We start from the raw sequence: 6,604 nt of genomic DNA, 5'->3' as shown, positions 1-6,604 counted from the left end.
AAGTTCAGGTACAATGTAACCTGCCAGATCAGCCTCATTACTACATAGAGAAAGGCTTGGAATATGGCATAGAACTATTACTATTGCTTGAAAGTCATAAAAAGTCAGGCAAACATTGGTCTAGGGATATACACTACCCTACAAAAAGTAACTGGACACCTGAGCAAGAATAAAAAGTAGCATTTATTTACTTATGTTAATACCCTATTTTCTCGAAAATAAGCCCTAGCCTAATTTTCAGGGAGGGTTAAAATCTATGCCATACCCTAAATAAGTCCAAGTTACACTACATAATACGAATAAGAACCCCATTCTTTTGAATGGGTCATAAACTGGAGCAATTTTTTTCATGCATCACAGTGTGGGAAAAAAAATCATGGCATGTCCTATCTTTGGGGGTCCCCTCTGAATGCATTGCTCATTTTTCTCAGTGGGACAGGAAAACACATTGCAAAACTTGCAATGTGAAGCCAGCGGTGGTGTGGTCCGAGGAGACCTTAAAGCAGAGGGGTTCCCTCTCCATTGTGTCATACTTCGAAGATACGCTACTGTATAAGGCTTTCCTTTTGCTTCAGGGACTCTGCAAGAATCAGAGCCTTGGGCTGGATATCCCAAATCTGGTATCTTTGTTTTCTCCTTGATTTTAAAACACTGTCCACTGTATACCGTTGTACTCCCATGTAACCCTTTTGTGCGTGTATATTATATATACACACACACACACACACACACACACACAAATACTGCAGTTTTTTTTTTGTGCAATTTATTAGTCAAACCTTGTCCGTTTTAAAACAAACCATAACTCTGAAAAGATTGTGTTTATAATTCGTAGTCTCGGTTCCAGCTTACCTTTAAAGGTTGGTGGCAGCGTGTGCGCAAGTGGCATTGTAGAGTGCTGGACTGCGTCAGACCAGACCAGGGGGTGATTTGTGCTTTCAGCCTGCATGTGGCAGGACCCCGTGAAAGCTGGTTACAAATCCACCTGCGACTCCACACTCGCTAGCATGAGCCATGCGCTTGGCCATGTGTAGGAAGCCTAAGGCATGTTTCACACAGGCGAGGGCGATAGCGGGCCGTGATTCAGCTATGTGAAAGCTCTGTGGATGCAAGGTATTTTCATGTGAAAACAGCCTCGCATCCCGCAGGGATGAAGGGACTTCCCCAATGCGGCTGTCACAGCCATGGCAGAAGACGGCGGAGTCCTCCCATTGCTTTTTGAATTACAATGGATGATATCGCAAAAGATAGAAAGAGCATGCCATGATTTTTCTCGCAACATCGCATGTAAACAAAACCATTGAAAATCATTGGCTTCATAAGTCTGCGTTTCCACTCACTCTCGCTCATGTGAAACCGGCGTCTGTGTGTGTGTATATATAAATAAATGACATTGGCACGCTGGGGGGAGGAACCCAGAGAGAGCACTCACAGTACAGCCACTGCTATTGCAGTTCCTAGTTGTAAGAGCGGAGTCACTGTGTAGAGTCATACTGGCTAAGTCCAAGCCAGACAGCCAGCCCCCCCGATTGGTCCAGCACTTAGTAGTCCTGCCCCCAGGCTATGCTGATCACATGACATGCTGCAGGCGTTGGGACATAGTCAACAGAACAGAGGTGAGCCGCCTGCTGCCATTGTTACAGAAGAGGCAGGAAGAACCAGAACAAATTCTCTCAGGCTGGGTATTGATTTGAAACTTAAGGGGTACGTTCACATAGCAGAATTTTTACATGTGTAAATTCTGCCTATAATAATTATTTTTTTCTTCCTGCCAATGTCTTTGCTGTGGATTCGGACACTAACGTAACCCTGTCAATGGGCAGAATCCACATGCAGAATTTCGATGTGTTTCATTAGTGTTTATGTATTTAATGTGTGGCCCAACACAATTTCTCTTCTTCCGATGTGGCCCAAAGACGTCAAAAGGTTGGACACCCATTCTAGACAATTCTGTGTTGCCAACAATATGGCAACACTCTGGGAACGGCCAATGAGGCTTTCCAACAAAAACGTGCCTAGTCACAAATCCAATGCTGCTTTACTTTGGTTTGGGGAGATGAACGTTCCCCGACTGGAGGGGCGGCACAGTCCTGACTCGAACACTAATGAACATCTTTTGGATGAGCTAAAATGTAGGAGCAGGAAATCTGAGCAGCAACCATCTACTTTGAGAGAATGCAGTAGATGCTTGCAGGACAGAGGGAAATACCAGCTGAAATAGATCAGATATTAGTAGACAGTATACCATGGAGAATATTCAATGTCATCAGGGCCAAAGAAGCCCCACTAGGTATATAGAAATAAATACTACTTTTGATTCTTGCTTAGGTGTCCAAATACTTTCAGTAGGCTTGTGTACAATGACATGATGTCTATTACAGTAATTGACCTTTTTATAAGTGCAAGACAGGTGACACAATGGGTGATGTCCTTCACTATGGCAAGAGGCCACATAACCCTTAGATAAAGCCCAATTATCACATTTATGTAATCGTCCATATTAAGAGTTGTCATTATTTACTTCTCCACTGCCTATAACCTGGACACTGGTGACCTGATGAGGAGAGAAGAGAGTCACACCACAGGGGAAAGAGAGATCCTAGCCCCATAGAGTATACAGACAGATGTGTTGATCTTCTTTAAGAGTTTGTTCTGTCCATTCATGCGATTAGGATACTATAAATGTTTAGACTAGCGGCACTTAAAGAGTAAGATCTCTCGCAATCCTCGACTGAAGCGGCATACGGTGTTCACCTGGGCACCACTACTACTACTACGTCAATGGATTGCTGCCCGAATAGTCACCACGATCTTGGGCGATATTCGGCCTGTGCGCCCGAGTCATCCACAGGGCACTGAGCAAGAAATCACTCAATTGTCGGAGTCGCTTGAGTTTTAGTTCACCTACTACTCAGCAACTAATCGGCCCATGTAAATAGGCAATTGTTCATCTATGAAGAGATCTCCAGCGCGCTCCATTCCATTGGCTGGAGGACGATTGCTCCTGTGTATCCCTTCGATAGCTGCTGGGACAACCATCAGGCACTCAACCAGTCATCCCATGTAAAAGGTACCGTAAGTGAGCAAATAAGAAGAGATGAAGGAAAAAACAAAAATCACCGACAAAATTTTGAAATGTAGTTTTTATTTTGTCAAAGAACTTTTATAGCTACTTAAAAAGGAGAGAACATTTTGTTTTTCATTTTCTCTTTTCAGATTGGCAATACGTAAGTGGTTTAGATTCCAAAATCCCCACATACATCTGGCGAAATTTGTGCTCTGGACATAGAGTTGATATCACTAACACTTTCTACAACTACGTTGCGGATCTCCTACCTCTTCTAAATGGCTTTCCACTTGATAGCACTAGAAGACATGAAAACCGTAATGTCCAATAATACGGTGACACAGCAAAAAGCTGTAAATATAAGCATACGATATAGTGGAAAAAAAAAAAAAGTTCCGTACAGTAGGGAAATATTGACAAAATGTCTCTTTTCAACCATATCTAGTGTTGCTGAAAGTTTATATCTACAGTAGAGGAAGTCAAAAGGTAAAACGTAACGCCGTAGCGTGTTCCTTCCAAACTTGCTCCCAGAATGCTTTGCATTCGTTTATGCCAAGTGTCCTAGGACCAGCTTCTAAAGCTCTGAAGGTGCGGAGTGTTGATGCTCAGAACTTTCCTTGACGTTTTCATGTCAGTAAGAAACGATGCCCTGAAAACATTTCACCCACCCAGATTGGCCTGCATTGGGCAAGGCACGTTAAAGCTGGATAGGGTAGAACCACCTCGGGCGCGTACACTATCACAACTGTCCTTTAGTCCTACGGAATATGGGACGGACCTGCGGCATGCAGTCTCATTAATGTCCTTCCCAAACAGAAGAAAACGGTAGCAGTTGTTCCAATTTCGTATTCTCCAAGGTCTGACCTTACAATTTTCAATGATCGGGAGAGAACAAAGAAGCGAAAAGCAAAAAAAAATAAAAATATATCAAAAATGATCATTATCCATATTGTAGAAGCCAGAAACACATTGTTTGACAGGACACAAAAGGAGGGAGGACCTTGCTTGCAAGATACATGGTGTTAATATTGGAATCCTGCCACGACATCCATAGTCAAAGTATGAAAAAAAGTTGCAATGCTTTACCCGTACCCCAAAGAGGTCCCCGAAATACAATAGTGCAATAGAGATTAGTGCTCTCCAACAGACTTACCAACCCCCACCTGATTTCATAGGGTGCCAACCAAAATTTTGTACGATTCGTTTCCAGTTTTCATTCATTTAAAAGGGTCAGTTTTGGTTCTAAAAGAGGTAAAATATATATTTGTAACAATGCAAGGCCTTTTAATAGCACTCTGCTCTCAACTGCCCATTCAGCATCCATTCATGTTGACGGAAAGGGGTTTTCCACCATAGAAAGTGACGGCATATGGCACTCAGACTCACATCAATCCTGAGAATGAAGGAGTCGCAGCCTAGTTAACGCTATAGCTCCTTCACATTTTTCCCATCACAGCGATGCTCTTGGCCACCGGTGCTTAGGAAACTAATTTCTGGTGGTCGGAAGACACATGATTGACCAAGGTTCAGATGCTACAAGGACACAGGATTACTGTGGATCCCAGAGGTCCAACTCCCATTGATCATATTATGGCATTTACTTGAGAAGTGCCATATCATGATAACAAGGGAATTACCTGAATAGAAAGAGGAGAGTAGAGTGAGAGGAAGAACTTGCATTGTACAGTGAAGCAGTCAATTTCTTACAAGTTTATCCAGAAGGGCTATATAATGAAATATCAGCCATTTATAGTTTCATTAGACCATGCACAACTTAAAAAAAATAAATACTTGCAGTACCTCTAAATTCCAGTAGGTGGTGTAGTGTGCTTAATTTATGGGCAGCATTTTTTTTCTTTTACCAAACTTTCATTATAGATGTGACAAAACTGCATTTAAAGTGAACACAACACAATGAATGAATAGAAAGAAAACATTTATGATATGAATGAATGATATAGATGTCCAGCACAGCGTAGCAAATGTATTAAGAAGCCGACATGAAAGAGCAAGTTGGGAACTCTGCTCTTGGCTGGCCCCTCGCACATCCATATTACAGCCACAATATGTTGACTTCCTCCCAGTTGTGGTTCTATGCAGCTCACTACAGGGTTCAACACTGATAAGGTTCTATGGCCATAATATGAAGGACAATACGGGAGTGTATTACAGACGCACAAACCCAGCCTTTTAAAGTGACACGTGACAAATGCACTGTGGTGAATCCAATAGAAAGGGTCTCTTCGAAAACACTACTGAAAAACCTACTCCTTGTCCCTCCTACTTGACCCAGCCACACTGTAAAAGATACAAACTAGACACACATACAAAAATACTAACAGCCATACCATGATGCAAAATTGAATGCACCCCATCACCATCTTAACCTGAGTTTGAGGGCCATGATAAACAAATTGGAAGATATAACATGGAGTTAAGTATAAATTGGGTGGTAAGAACATGAGCCAATCTTGTAAAGCAAAAAAAAAAAGTTGCCACACATCACCTAAATAGTTGTTTAATAAAAAAAAAGTGAAATTTTAGAACTTTACCCTAAATTACCCCACCACCAGGGGGCATCAGAATCCCCCTATTAATTGGATGTACATTATGAAAAGAACAAGGCTGCATTTCACAAACAGCGCCACTCTTATCCGTCTGTCTGATATTGCAGCTTGGCTCTATTAAACTGGGGTTGAGCAGCAATACCACGCTCAACCCAATGACAGATGTGGTGCTGATTTGGAATACAGTAATCATGTTCTTCTAATCCTCGACAACCAAATGAACGTGTTTGGAGAGTATTTAAACTGGTTGTACACCGCTTTGGGGATCCTCTAAACTGGGCTACAAAGAATAAAAACAGTGTTCACGGCTTTGAAGGTTCCAGGATGGATAGATGTTACCAACTCCTACTACAAAGTACTAACCACAGGATAGAGCATGTGAGGGTCTCGACAACAGCACTGCATTCTTTATCAACAAACAGGGTCTAATTATTGCCAATGACAACGTTAAAGTGTGGATTCCCCTTTAAACAAGTTACATCTGATATCTGATCTCACACCTCCAAGTTCCTCCTGCTAATTCAGTGTCATATAGACATCCTTCTAACTTCCATTCTAGAAGACAAAGGCCAAACACTGCACGGTACCCAGTTTGTAGTAGGCCACACCCCTGAGGAGCTTACTGTATATACACTGAACTCAACAGAGGGACACAGTAAGCTCCTGAGCTCTACTTAAGACATGGAGCTCTTGCATCACAAAAATAGCTCTGACCACTATAAAGTTAGACTAAAAAATTAATGCAGTCGAGTATATACAGGATATCTGCCAAGTTTTTAGTGGGCTGGGGAACTCAATAGCGTATGTAGAGTTACATATTAAGTTCAAAGTTGAACCTACACTTCAACAATTAAGGTGATCAGGCGCCTCCGCAGCTGCAATTCTTTTAAACAATAGGCACAATAAATTTAACACTATGTACAACAAAAAAGGAACAAGGTTCATCACATCTCCTCTGCTCTGATAGAGC

The sequence above is a fragment of the Eleutherodactylus coqui genome, chromosome 12 (genome assembly GCF_035609145.1).
Source record: "Eleutherodactylus coqui strain aEleCoq1 chromosome 12, aEleCoq1.hap1, whole genome shotgun sequence".
In the NCBI taxonomy this organism is placed as follows: Eukaryota; Metazoa; Chordata; class Amphibia; order Anura; family Eleutherodactylidae; genus Eleutherodactylus; species Eleutherodactylus coqui.
The sequence above is the reverse complement of the archived record's forward strand: the minus strand, read 5'-3'. Positions refer to the sequence as shown.